Below are 15,716 nucleotides of genomic sequence, written 5' to 3'. Positions count from 1 at the left end.
GTAAATGAAGTTTCTAAATGTCTGTCTAATGTCTCAGAAGTGAATCTGGAATTAAATAAAGAGCAAAAAGATTGCATTGGTCAGGAAAATGTTTCTCGGGAGCAGATTAAAGTGCATGGTCAGGTTGAAGCCCTAACTGAGGAAGGAAAGGGTAGATTTTTGATGGGTGATAAATTATTGGCAAGTACAGCTTGTAAAAGGGAACCTGAAAAAGGTAACTGTGATTTGCTGAAAGTAGCTCAGTGTAGTGAGAAGAGCAACAGTGTATCTGTTGGGAGTGGCAATGTGCCTGGTATGGAAGCTGCCCCAGTCTCCCAGTATTTGTCTGTGAGCAGCCCTGTGAGCTGGGACAAGGGAGAGGAGGACAAGAAGATTTTGAAGGAGCCTAGGCAGCCCTGTGAGCTGATAGCTTTGTCTAGTCAGCAGTTTGGGAAGGCAAGAATAGTGGAAGATGAGTGTCCCTATACCTTACCTCTTTCCTGTGTGGAGAATTGTAACAGTGAAGGGAATGTGCCTGTGTCTGTCAGGGGTATTGACTTGCCTATGGAGGAAGCTACCTCGGTCTCCAAGCAGTTGTCTGTGAACAGCCCAAGGGAAATGAGATCCCAAATTGTGTGTCTAGTAAAAGAGAATGTGTCTCCGGCTCTTTTTTGTCTGTTGAGCAGACAGAAGGTGCCTTTCAGCCTGTGATGGTTGAGAATAGTGCAGTTGTCTCAGGGGTGGTTCTGGATTCAACTAAAGCCCAGGAAGTGAATGGTCGTGAGTTTGTGTCTGCTAGGAAGAATGGCACTGCATCCAGTTAGTGTCTTAGCAAAATCCCAGAGACCAGACAATTCTGGTACTTGTATTTTGCCTATTGCTAATGTGTGGTTGAAAAAGGATGTAGCAACCCGGTCTAATCAGGGTGATATGCTAGCCAGGGCACAGGGAGAGCATAAAGGTGATTTGATGGTGTTACCTACTAACAGTTTGGAAACTTATAGCAAGAAGGAAAAGATTCCTGAACTTGTGTGTGGCAAAGGAAAGGAGAATGCTTCTGACCTTTTATCTAGTAAGTCTATGGGTTTGCCTTGTGAAAGTTATTAGTGACCCCCTTAACAGAGCAGCCGTTATGTTAGCCAGCGGCTATTAGGGGGAAGCAGACACCTTAAGGACACAGTAGCCTGAACTTTTTAACTGTTTTTTTTAAGGCCTTAAGGTAGTTGGAGCTGGTCCCAAGCTGGTTTTCACTGACCAGATAGCAAAAGCACGGGTCTGACAACCACCAATCAAGTGTTAACACGGCAAGGACCTTTGTCTGAATGTGTATAAAAAATCTGTAAAATGTATGTAAGACAGAGTTTTTGTACCAAGGTGCAAAGCTCTCCTTTCTTCTGCAGAATAAAGCAACTCTTCCTTATCCCTGTCTGGCTGTTATTGGCTCTCAGCTAGGTGGACCCGATATTTCGGTGACAGTTACTGGCGACTCCGCCGGGACTCTCCTAGCTCGGACATTGGACTCCGGACGGCTGCAGCGAACTGGGAACGGCGCCAATGGGGTGTTTCGCCCCTTTTCTCTGCTTCACCGCGGCCCCTGGGGTTCGTGTTCCGATAAGGTGAGTCCTAATAGGATAAGGAGACACTATCTGGTTCTGGTTCTGGTCTGGTTCTGTTCTGGTTAACCGGTTAATGAATTTCTGTCTTATACATTTGGGCGTTAGGTGTGTGCACGGAACTGAGCCTCTCATTCGTAATTCCTCAGAGTGGAAGCCATTGCGTGCGATGAAGCTCTGAGGTCGAATTGGGATCATTCTGTCCCGTCCCCTGTAGCGGTCAGTATTAGTAGAAATTCCTGTAATAGGATCCTATTAGGCCATAATTCCCTCTGTTCTCTGTGTAATTCTCTGTTAGAGTGTCAGCAGGCAGATGGGTGGGTCTCTGGTAAAACCCTCTAAGGATAGTCCTTTGGATTATATGTTAAGCAAATGGCCCTTACCCGGTGTTCAAAAAGGGATGTGAAGGAAGCGTTTTTTTACAACTTTGCACCCAGGATTGGCCAGCCCTGGGGACTGCATGGCCCAAGTATGGCTCCTTTGATATTCCTACCCATTTAACCCCCTTACGCCTGACATTGGAAAACCAAGCGCCGGGGCAAATGGACTATTGGTTTTTGTGGGACTATGAGGCTCATCGTCGCTTGAAGAAGGTACAAATTCAGGCCCCTCTATTCCCGAAAGCTTCTGCCCCTCATGAAGCTAATTATTGGGAGGATATCCCCCCCCATGTATTGCTCTAGACCACGGCCACCCCTGGTGGCAGCATTACCAATTGCGGTGGACCCGGTACCCTCCTCAATGGAGCCCGGGACAGCAGGTCTACCGAAACAGATCCCGCCAACAAAAATTGAGAACACCACAATGCAGGTTAGCAAATCAACTAGTGGAGCCACCAGCAGTGGGTACACTACTTCCCTGCCTGTTCCCATCCTTAGTCCGTCCCATACAAGGAAGGGGGCACTCTATGGGAACAAGGTAATTAATATCCAAGCACCCCTCCAGACCATCCCAGTCCCTACAACGGATGGAAATGTTGTAGACCATTATGTTCATGTCCCCTTTACCACTGCTGACCTTATAAACTGGCAAACCACTACGCCTCGCCTTAGGGACAACCCGGACGTCGTTCACAGGCGATTCTGTGCCATTTTCCAGTCTCATAATCCTGATTGGCAAGACGTGGGCCAACTTTTAGATTGCCTATTGCGCACGGAAGAGAAAGAGCGGGTACTAAGGTGGGCGAGGGAGGCTGCAGAGGCTGCCAATGACGGTCGCAATTTTATAAGGCTCGCCAATCCGCCCCATTGGAACCCGAATGATTTGACCCAACAAGCAGATCTGAAGAAATTCCTAGACTATATTTTAACAGGCATAAAACAAGCAAAAAAACCCCTTTAAATTAAACAAAGGTTCATAATACTGTGCAAGGGAAAGAAGAACACCCTTCTGACTTTTATAAAAGACTTCGTAAAGCATTTTGTATCCATACTAATATAGATCCCAAGGCCACGAACACACAGTCCACGGTCAGACTTATTTTTATTTCTCAGTCAGCCCCGGACATCAAGAAGCGGTTGCAGCAGCTCAAAAGCACTAAAAAAAAATCCCTGAAGAAACTGGTAAGCGTAGCCACCCGGGTATATCATACAAAAAAAAAAAATTCAAAAAACCAAACAGGTAAGAATGCTAGCAGCCCTTGTAAACATTAAAAATAAAAAAAAGGAAGGGTGGCAGGGACCCCCCAAGTGGCAACCAAAATCAAATTATGGGGGAACCCCAAAACACGCCAATAACATATGTAACTACTGTAAGCAGCTTGGCCACTGGAAGAGAAAGTGTCCAAACCGACCTACCGGACGACAACCCCGTCGCCCAGACTGACCTCAACAACAAATGGCTGTGACAAGAACAGACGCTGTTGCTAATGAGGAATGACGGCAACCAGGGGGTCCTCTTGTCACCTATTCAAATAATTTTACCACTTATGTTTGTTCCTCCACAGACCCCCAGGTTCGCCTAACATTGGGAGGAACCGCCTATTCTTGTCTTTTAAATTCAGGGGCTGCACTTTCTACTGTTACTGCCAAGCCGGAAAAAAAAAGCCTCACAAATAAAAGCATTCCGGTAATGGGTATAGGCGAAAAGCCATTTAACTGTTCTATATTACAGAAAGCTGCTGTAAAAATCTCTGGTGTCTCCGCCTCCCATGCCTTTCTGCTAGCCCCGGATTCCCCAGTTAACCTCTTAGGCAGAAATCTGTTGTGTAAACTACGTGCTCAGATTTTCTTTTTAAATGACAAAATTATTCTTCGGTTGCCTCAAACCCAGCTTCCCCAGCTGTGTGCTGTTCTGACCCAAGTTTCAAAGGACCCGATCCTGCCTGCGGACCCAATCCTACCCAAGCAACTCAAACAGGAGGTAAACATCTCCCTGTGGGGCACTTCAAGGGCAAACTTGGGTACTCTCCAGACAGAGCCAGTGCGTATAACCCTAAAGCCAGGCATTAAAATTCCTCAGATTCATCAGTATCCCATCCCCCGAGAAACTCTGTTTGGCCTCCGAAGTCTTATCACCACATTCCCTGTGGTTGGAAGTGCTGGTTCACACCAAGTCTCCTTTCAATACTCCCATTCTGCCAGTCAAAAAACCTGACATAAATTCAGGAAAAAAAACGGTATACCGATTTGTCCAGGACTTACGTGCAGTAAATAAGGTTGTTCAAGCTAAACACAATGTGGTGCCTAACCCTCACACAATCCTGACTGCCATTCCAGCAGGTACTGCTTGTTATTCGGTAATAAACTTGTGTAATGCTTTTTTTAGTATTCCTCTAAATAAAAACAGCTGAAATATCTTTGCATTTACATAAACAAACCCAAAAACTGGAAAAGCAAAACAACTGACCTGAACTCGACTCCCGCAAGAATATGTTAAGTCCCCGACTATTTTTTCCTCTATCCTGACACGTAACTTAGCTGATATCAGCCTACCAGGTGGGGCTACAAATCTCTTCTATGTAAATAACATCCTGGTTTGTTCTTCGGATCAGGTAACATGTAAAACAAACACTATTTACTTGTTAAATTGCTTGGCAAACAAAAAACATAAAGTATCTCTGATTTAGTTGGGAATTGGTCCTGCTTTGAGCAGGGGGTTGGACTAGATGACCTCCTGAGGTCTCTTCCAACCCTGATATTCTATGATTCTATGATTCTAAGTTGCAGTTTGCCAAAGACAAGGTAACCTATCTTGGTCATGTGCTCACCCCTGGGTATCGAGCGTTATCCAGTACCCGTATTCAGTCAATTCTTAATATTCCCCGACCAAAAACAAAATGTAAAATGCGGAGATTTCTAGGCCTTGCAGGATTTTGCCGTTCCTGGATTCCAGGCTTTAAAAAAATGGCAAAACCCCTCTTTAAACAGATCACCCATAATGCTAAGGAGCCCCTCCACTGGAACTCTGGGGCCGTCAAAGCCTTCCAGGAAATTAAAACAGCCTTGGCCTCAGCCCCAGCCCTTAAACTCCCCGATTATCACAAACCCTTTGTTCTCTATGTACATAAGCAACTTGGGGTGGCCTCTGGTGTCCTTACTCAGGCTTTTGGACCCAAAAAACAACCTGTAGCCTATTACTCCCAAAAATTGGATGCTGTGGCACAGGGCTTTCCTGGCTGTCTCCGAGCAATAGTTGCTGCTGGTCTCCTGGTACCCCAAGCGGAAAAAATTACCTTGGCCATCCACTGACCCTACGGACCCCTCATGCAGCCCAACAACTGTTAGTCCAAAAGGGCACGCAACATTTAACCTCTCAAAAATTAACGCATTTGGAAATTTCTTTATTATCCAGGACCAATTTAAAAATTAAACAGTGCCATACCTTAAACCCTGCAACCCTTTTACCGTTCCCGGACTACAATCACAAGCCCTCACATAATTGTCTTCAGGTAGTGCAACATCAAAAAAAACCTCAAGTAAACCTTTCAAATGTGTACCCTCCAGGGGAGTTCAGGGGGTGGGAAGGGGGGAACCTGGTCTGGGGAGCAGCCCCTGGGCACGGCTGGACCCTGGGCAGACTGGCCCCTGGGGTCTATAAAGGCTCGTTGGGATTTGCCCCTCAATGAACCGATGTGGGTGTGGGTGTGGGTGTGGCTGTGGGGGGTGGGCGGGGGCGCAAGGTGGAAGTTTCTCCTAGGGTGCAAAATATGCTTGCACTGGCCCTGCTTATGCTCCTACTGAAAATGTGCCTCTGGACATTCTGGTTTCACAATAGACATTATTGATCATCATATACGAATGAAAAGAGCCTCCCAGTACTGTAGTCATTTATCTGCCAGGTCCATTACTAGGAGGACTGTAACCTGCAGTGTTCTCTGGCTTAAGTCTTGGGGAAGTGTCTGGAAAATATTTTCTATTTTTCAACCAACCCCTATTTTTCAAGCAGTCCCTTACCGTCCAGGATAAATTTTGCCCACTAGGGGGTCAGGGCTCACTCACTCAGCCTTTCCATCTCTTTAGCCAGGATAATGTTTTGTCGGAGCAGATCTGTGTAGCTGCAGTTTCGTGTTCCAAAGCTACTTTTATAAAACACTGTAAAGTAGACACTTATTATGACTTTGCCAATAGCTCTTCGGCCAAGTCATTCTGGCATCTGTGCTTGAAAAGTAATCTGTTCTTCTTGTGGGGCTGCTGTTCAGTTCCTAGCAAATTAGAGACTTTCCTTGTCCACTTGGAAATAGATATATTTTTTTTAAATCTGAGTCTTGTTTTGTAAATGGACTTTATGGACAAGGTCAGTATCTGCTGAAACTATTCTTTAGCTATAATCTCGGCTTCTGTCTGTAGCTTTAGTGCTGTAGCATTTGCAGTTGGGAGGTTTAAGATCATTCTGCAGTTCCACCAGGTCGCTCATGCCTGTTCAAGTGTGACGTTAGAGACTTACGTTGTCTGTTGGAAAAATTACCATTTATAGGTAAGAAAATTATCCAAGTCACAGAACAAGTGCAAAATGAGCAGTTCCACTGAAAATTTGCTCCCACTGAACCTCACAAGCCACTGTTACCATCGTTGTTCATTAGTTCTATTATACTACATTACTTAGACTATACTTCAGAGCAGGGACCAGCTTTTTTGCATGTTTGTACAGCACCTAGCACGATGGTGCTGCCACCATACAATAAATAAATAATAATTGATAGACCCCAGCCAAGTCAGCGTCCCATTGCACTAGGTGCTACGTAACAAATATATTTACATATAATCAAATACAGTCCCTGCTCCAAAGGGATTATAATCTTAGTTTAAAACAAGACATAAAAGGTGCAGGGAGGACTGGATAACAATAGTCTGAGCATGTCCTTTCACAGCTGTGTGCACAGTTTGTAAGCGTAGAGTTTTTTGCTGCTGTTTGTATTAATAAGCAGATCAGTAGTAGCAGCCGAGGCTCACCACCTCTAGGGGAACTTTTAACATGTTTCATAAATTATTCTGACATACTTGTTTAATGACCCTTCCCATCCATTAACTTCTAGTGTGAATTTATAACATTTCTCTGAGCTATTATCAAGTTAGTAAATGGTATTATTAATTATTACTGGGATGGGCTGTGAGGAGAGTGAGAGTATATTATCATACTGAATACTATCTTCTGTAAAGATACAGTATAATTAACATTCAGTGCGGTTGTAAATTCTGGACAGAGCTTTTCATTTGCATTGATATATTCCAATTATTGAACAGGCTTTGAGAAATGAATGATCAAGTATTATATTAGAACAGCGCTGCTTCAGCATTGGGCGGTGTCAAAGTTAGACTCAGGACTCATAGTTTGTCAGACCACTCTGTTTATTAGCACAGCGCTCTGCTAATACATTCAGATAATGTGAGCCCCCATGCAAGATTCAAACAGTCTTATTTATACAAATAAAAGGGTGCGAACTAAACAAAGGGACAGAGAGAGCAAATTGAAGAATTTGCCTAGGGCACAATATGCATATCCTACTTCCTTATTAGCTTTTATCATCTAAGGCTAATGCTTCACCAATCGCCCTTAAGTGGAGCAATTGATTAAGAGTTTCCTGACACCTGGATTGCAGCATTTCATACAGCATTCTTTAATTCATTCTATTTCTTTAATATAATTCATTTCACTTTCACAATCCCTCCTTTTGGTCAAGCTTACGCAAAGACCAACAGTTACTGGGTTCCACATATTAATCGTTCTTTATCTCTTAATTCATCAGTGATATTTAACATCATTATATTAGCACTCTGTTTTGGGGCAGTCACCTGGGTGGCATACCTTACACAATTCTGCATACAACAGGAGATTAACTGAAAACATACAAAAATTATTAGGATTCCAAACAGGATAGTCAGGGCTCCCTGAAACAACGTTTCCTATGCCAGAGAAATTGAACAAGTTATTTAGCCACTTCCATAAAGAACTCGGCTCTTTATGGGGAAGATATGCAATTTGTTTTAAGTGGCTAGTGCGATCTATTACCTCATTGGTGTTGTCAGGTATATACACACAACATTTTTTTTCAATGAGAGCACAGGTCCCTCCTTTGGCAACCAGCACTATGTCCAATGCCTGACGGTTTTGGAGGGCCATCTGTTGGATTGCCCCTGTTTTTTTGGCCAGGGCTTTTAAACTCTCTCCGGTTTCATTTGCCATTATTTCAACTACTGCTTGTAACCTTAGGAGCCTTTTTGCATGGTGTATTACTCCCCCAAGTGGGATAAGGGAACCACCAATGGCCTCTTCCCTCCACCACACTTATCCATTTAGATACATTTATTCCCACTGCTTCTCAAGTGTCATTGTTGTTCCATGTTTTGTTAAATGGACGAGGTCCTCCAGTGAGGTCTGGGGAATTGAGTGGGATTGCCAGGTCAGGAACACCAGCTGGAGAGTGGGCTGGGATGTGGCTGCAGACCCAGCAATTAGAAATATTAAGGGTCTGAGCTATCCACACTTGCTGCTGGATAAAAGAACTGTCATTGTGGACTCCCCAGACCTCAAGACACCAGCAGCCGAGGAACAGGCGCCACCAGAGGCGCATGTTGGAGGCAAGGCCCTTCTGGTTCTGACAACCTCAACTGAGGGAACCGCAGTCACGGTTTTACATCCACCAGGCAGCAATGCTAGGCTCGCTACAGCTTCTTCTCGGGCCTTGCTTTTGGTCGTCGTCTGCTTCTGGCAACCCTTACGAGAGCGTAGATTGTAAGGTATTGCAGGCTGTTTCTCTACGTCTTCTTCTGGAGTCAAAAGTGACTCTGCGTGATCCTGAGGTGATGATTGGTTCGCTGGGGGTGATGCCTTCTTACACTGCGAAGCATGTTTCCACGCTGCGATGCCAGATAGTTTAACAGCCGTCTGGGTAGTAAGCAGTACCTGATGAGTCTTTGATGTCCTTTAAGTCTCTTTACTTCTTATCCCTTGACTCTGGCTATAACAATGGCCTTCACACCTTTTTTTTTTCCTGATGCATACATTCCTCATTCACACAAACAGATTAACAAACAGTACTATTTTATATCGAGCAAAAAAAGCATTGCAAATTAAACCTTGCTAAGTTTTACAATCAATAACTAAGACAATTTACATTGAGACCCAGGCCTTTAATGTTCCTCTAATCTACTTAACATAGACACAATAGAGAATCCTGTTTCTTTACTTACTAAACCTTAAAACAAAGAAATGTATATTTAACTAGAGTGCCTACTTTGTAATACATATAGGAAACCATAGTAGACATTATAACTTACCCTAAAACAAAAGGGGTGACCATAATCAGTCATAAGGATTGTTCTGGTCTGTCATTCCTTTCTGCTATTCAAAAAGGGGTGGCTGACAGGATGAAATCCAGCTCCTACATATCCCCCTTTTGACACTAAGATTATTAATCGCCAGTGTCACTTTTTATTTAGTCCACGTAATAGAAAATACTGGGAGGTGATTTGGGCCTGTGGCTCCAGCTTTGCATACATTTGTTTTATGCAACAGCACATTTCAAACATTACAATTAAACACATACAATTTAAAACCAAAAACAATTAGGGTTAGTAACATTAGTATGCCAGTAGTTGTGGGAGACCATTGAGAAAATATGTTATACCAATGGTAAGCTGTTATGTCTTTCTGCAGTGGCAATTCTTAACATGTTGCCATTTGCATGTATAATATGAATGGTTCGGTTTCCCACATTGCCTTTTTGTTTGTTTTAGGAACGATGTTACCTTTTTATCTTTTGTAAACACAGTACTTACATTACATTTACATTTGTCTATTGGAAGATTGCTAACACTTTCATTCTTTTAAAACACTTTTTTCTAAGAATTAACACATACACATAGCCTATTATACAGTACTTTGGTCTCATTATTTATTTTATTTCACAGGATCCTAGTGAGATGTCTTTACTACAGGGCTTTGGAGCAACAGGCATGAACAAGCATACCCACTTTTGAGAAGTCCACTTGGTATAACCTCTCCTTTAGCCAATTTAGTTTTAGGTTGGCCAAGTTTGTCTTTTAAGACGTCCACTCGGTCCTTGTCCCAAGATCCTAACAGCGGCCACTGAGTTTTGGGATCTCCCTGAGTTAGCCTAGACCATTTTTCCAGAAATTTACAGGAGTCCGGACCCTTCCTAAAACTGAGCTGGCGTTCCTTTAGGGAACTGTCCCGACATAGACGTCTGGTTACCAATACAGGAGGACTTTACACACATCAATCACACAAGAAGGAAATTCGGGTTCGTCAGAGCGATGCCCGGTGCAACACACAAAAGGAGCCCACAGGCTACTGCCTCAATCGCCCTTGCTTTCACACCAAGGGTTTTACCCAAGGTGCGGTGTGCAGATTTCACTCACTCAGACCGCGGGGACAGGAACCCCTTGGTCGGCCGATCCCCGGACAGAGATGGCACCCAGACTCAAACACTCCACAGGAGGACGGATAGACACAGAGACAGGACAGTCCTCAGTCCGGACAAAACCCAGAAATAATTACCTGACCAGATTCCTGATGTCAGATCCCGGGATCCCTACCAGAACAGAGTGGGAACCAACAGGTTCGATGGCGTAGACCTCACTGTGGTCGTGCGCCCTTCCGTTCAGGAGGAGGACCGCTCGGGCCAAATGCCCAGGTGCCGGCTGCCACGGTCGTCCTACAAAAATGGTCAGGAATCACACAGCCCCAGTGAAGACGGTTGCCATCTCGGGGGGACCTCCAAATTGTCAAAGTTAGACTCAGGACTCATAGTTTGTCAGACCACTCTGTTTTATTAGCACAGCGCTCTGCTAATACATTCAGATAATGTGAGCCCCCATGCAAGATTCAAACAGTCTTATTTATACAAATAAAAGGGTGCGAACTAAACAAAGGGACAGAGAGAGCAAATTGAAGAATTTGCCTAGGGCACAATATGCATATCCTACTTCCTTATTAGCTTTTATCATCTAAGGCTAATGCTTCACCAATCGCCCTTAAGTGGAGCAATTGATTAAGAGTTTCCTGACACCTGGATTGCAGCATTTCATACAGCATTCTTTAATTCATTCTATTTCTGTAATATAATTCATTTCACTTTCACAGCAGTAACCTTCAGGTCTCTGAGGTGGGTGTGTCGATTTTCCTGTGTGGTCTTCTGGTCAGAGCTTGAGAGGTGTAATAAGCTCAAGTCCTCTGTGGATTGAGCAGAGAGTAGCACATGTAATACACACTGACTGGTGTAACGCACACTGACATATGCACCAAAAATTACAACCACTAACATGCCGGAAGGGTTCCACCTTTCCCAGACAGCACTGTATTTCGCACAATGCGTCTTTTCTCCCTTTAATTTTTTTTCTTCTTGTGCTTATCTTCTGCTATCTTTTTGTATGGTGAAATTCACAAATGCCACAAAAGGCCCCTGTAAATGGAATAAGAGAGCTTCATATGACTGTCCGGAGCAGGTGTTTAAGGAGACAGAATCTACTCTGTGGGGATGCAGTGCAGCCTTTGCACAGTCTGTCTTTCTATGCAGCAGACCTTTGACAGGAACCATGTGTGGAGCTATTTGTGCTCTCTCACACATAGCCCCAGCAGTCCCCTCTAAAATAGCACAGTGCCAGCATGGAGCCTACCTCCTGAGCACAGGATCTTTGTAAGGGTCCACCAAGCCATACCCCATATGATGGTTTCACAATGGTCCCCCTTTATCAGCCTATATAGCAAACAAGTCAACATTCCTAGATTCAGTCTATGCTGTCCTCATTTCACTTCATGGATCAGTTGCTGTTGAGTAATGCAATGAGAGAGATGAACTGCATTCACTTATCCTGAGGCTGGGTGGGTTAAAATCATGTGTGCCCTGATTTTGTCCTTTGAGTCCCACATTCCTTCATGAACTTGGGTCTCTTGTGTGACAACATAACAGTACGCTACATTGATGGGCTTGCTACATTCTACATGTGACAGGAAAAATAATAACAGGAGTACTTGTGGCACCTTAGAGACTAACAAATAACAAATTTAATAATGTCTTGCTTTGCTGGAAGGGACACCTGCCTCCAAAGAATCCTGGCAACCCAAGTGTAATACAATTTAACTGACTTCTTGTACTTTCCATTTCCAGCAGACATTTACCAGAGTTTTCCAATGAGTGAATAATTTAGGCATTCATTTGAAGTATTTAATTTAAGAATAATTTTAGGCATGTGTATCAAATGCACTCAGGATGTTATAAATTATTATACAGTACTGCACATTTTTGTAACACTAAAAGGTTTCACTTGCTTGCTTTCCCTTTAATAGGTGTAAGCAGAGTCAGGATGAGCTCTACCCTGACATCTGGTGGTGAATTATGGCGAGTGTGGAAAAGAACTCCAGGGGCTGATCTTGTTTGCATAGGCACACCCACCCGCCTGGCATGAGACAACAGCAACTGAAAGTGGTTACTTTGGCTGGTGTGGGATCCCCAGTTTCTCTGTTATTGGGGCAGGAAGCATAAAGTTTTGTTACCCTGATTCTGTGAATCAAGGCCAGCGGAACTGTTGTATGACAGGACTCACCATTAACTAAGTAGCACTTGCTTGACAAGGGGCATGGATTACAAAACCTAGTGAATTGAGAGAGGATGGGGACAGGTATTTGTACCTGATGGTATGGGCCCTCTTTGAGGGTTTGAAACCACCAATTGCACCATCTCCTCTCTCCACTGTTGAATGTCAGAGCTAACTTTGATTCCATTAGGAGTCTAGTTACAGGCTGCTGAGCTGAATTCACTTTGGGCCAATGGTGCACCAGCACTGGGGCTCCTCTACTATGAGCTGAAATCACTAAGAGCTCAAATCACAAAAGAGCTAAAGTTATTAAGAGCTGAGATCACTGAGTGCTGTGTTAACTAGTGGGGGAGCCTGAAGCTATATTGCTAAGCGGCTGGCGGAGCAGTTTGCGGCGACGGCTGGAGGAGCGGCGCGGAGCCTTGCGGGGACGGTTGGAGCGGCCCAAGGAACGGCGAGCGGAGCCGTTTGCAGGGACAGCTGGAGCGGCTCACACATCGGTGAGCGGAGCCATTTGCGGAGACGGCTGGAGCGGCTCACAGGTCGGTGAGCGGAGCGGATCAGCTCGTAGAGCAGAGCAGTTCGTGGGACGGCAGGAAGTGGACTAGCTCGTGGTGAAGGCTGCGGCGGAACCCCACGGAGAGACGGCCGGCAGGCCTCGGATCACGTAAGGTGTCCCTTAACACCCTACGTGCCCCCCTTTTACTCTGGGGCTGCACTGACCAGGGACAGAGACTTTGGGGGTTGTTGGACTTTTGGGACTTTGGGTGGTTGCTGGACCCAAGAGACTTTGGGGGTGTTGGACTTTGGGGACTCTGGGTGATTTTTGGGTTGCTGGATTCAAGAACCAAAGGGAAAGGACACAGCCCAATTTGCTGGGGTGGGTCTTTTGCTCATGGTTTGTGTTATGAATACTGTTTGTGGTGTTTTTCCAATTTAATGCTGATGTCGTTTACCTCATGTTATTAAACATTTTCTGCTACACTCAGACTCCGTGCTTGCGAGAGGGGAAGTATTGCCTCTTAGAGGCACCCAGGGGGTGGTATGTAATTGTCCTAGGTCACTGGGTGGGGGCTAGAGCCGGTTTTGCATTGCGTTATTGAAACGGAACCCCTAGATACAGAACCCGGCCCTTGTTGCTGCCGACTTAGATGGGCAGAAGGGTTACATAGGCAATATACATTTCTTGGTGCTGCTAGAAAGCATAATTATGTGTTTCCAAATGCCACCCTGAGAAGAATAGGGAGTTAGCCTTTAAAGTGATCTTTCATTACAAAATGTTTTATTTACAGTAGTATCACGTGTTACAGATATTTTGCTGAATCTATTTGTGTGAGTTCTCTCCCTGTAATCCATTCAAAAGAGACCCCAAGAAGAATTTCAGAGGATTGATCTATCAAGAGCAATGTGGCTGAAATATCTATATTCCACTTTTACAAATGTGACATCATATCTCTAAGGCAACCTGTATTCTGGCAATCATGGGAACAAGGACGCTGCATGGATTTCCATTTGATTCCTGCAACATAAAAGAGATCTGAGACAAAACCAATATGGACTGTGCTAAACTATTAGGATTCATTTTCACAATTAATTATACCTAAGGGACTGTTTCCTTTATTCTACTGCAAATGTAATTCAGAGCTAGTAAATGTTGAATGAGATTGTTTTTCTAACAGTGTCATCTCTACATTTAGCATAGGACTGAATGACTGTAATGACTTATAATCATTTGACATCCTTTATTTTGAAAGTAGGGAACCTAACATAGTACTTGAACATGTCTCTTTTATAATGTGGGCTCTAAGAACTCTTTATATTTAAATATGCATCCTTTATTTTTTCTCATGTGATATAATGCCTTTGGGCAGCGTTGCGAAATTTTGCTTTGGTGTTTAGTTAAAACAAATGTAATATGTCATTGCCAATGGTACTATAGAAACCTGAGATAAGTGTTTCAGTGCTTCCCTCAGAAGCACTAAGATCCATCTTAAAGGGACTCTCATAGATGTTGTCATCACTGTGTAATGAAAACATGTTGTTGTTTTTATCTGAAAGACCCTGGGCCTGATTCCCCTAAACTGATGTAAATCACAAGAAACTCAGTTAAAGTCAACATTGTAAAACCCAGTGTGATGGGAGAATCAGGCCTCATGAACGTTTTTAGTTATAATGCTTTTGTCAACGCTTTATATAATCTGTATTAAAATGATTATATAGCTAATTGTGTCTCAGTTCCTTCTCTAGGAAATTGTGGTAGAAAGCTTTACCAGAGTTTCAGGAGTTCACCTGACTTAGGCAAGCCACCTTAGGCTCATGGATGTTTATTGCCAAATCTGCATTTATATTGTGTGCAATCCCTTTGGCTGGTACTACACAGAGATATTTCTCAAATTTTCCCACCATTGCAATATTATAGCTGCAACTACATCTGTGCTAGCCATGGTGGGAACGCTAACATAGACTGGCTATTGGTGTTTATATTGTCTAACCCTGCTTAGAACAAGCATAAATAAGAAAAATGTAAAAATACCATACAGTAATGGTAGGATTTTTTTTTCAAGAAATGCTCACTATAGACAAGGCCACTGAATTGAGAGCAGAGAATATAAATCAGTAATGAATTTATCTCTTGTTTTTCACAAAATCTAATTTCTGAGAGAAACAATTTGTTAGGGTACGCAGTCCACCCCCCTGCCAAGGCCACATGGTTTGTGGTCTAGTATCTTGTCCATTCTAAGGCCATGTCTACACTCGCACTCATGTCAGCAAAACGTCTGTCGCTCAGGGGTGTGAAAAAAACACACCCCGAGTGATGTACGTTTTTCCGGCATAAGTGCTCGTGTGCACAGCGATATGTCGGCGGGAGACGCTTTCCTGCTGACATAGTAACCACCACTCATTGAGCTGGTTTTATTATGTTGACAGGAGAGCTCTCTCCCATTGGCATAACGCGGCTACACGAGCGTTCTTACAGATGTGTCGCTGTAAGCTTTTAAGTGTAAACATGGCCTAACTTTATATGTTCTGAAATACGGGACTGTCATCTGTTCCTTTTCGGAGGCCATTCCAGACTATTAATACATCACTCTGTCAGAAACTGTGACATTCAACTAATGTTTCTTTCTTA

Source organism: Emys orbicularis, chromosome 1, assembly GCF_028017835.1.
Source record: "Emys orbicularis isolate rEmyOrb1 chromosome 1, rEmyOrb1.hap1, whole genome shotgun sequence".
NCBI classification, from domain to species: Eukaryota; Metazoa; Chordata; order Testudines; family Emydidae; genus Emys; species Emys orbicularis.
This window is presented reverse-complemented; position numbering follows the sequence as displayed.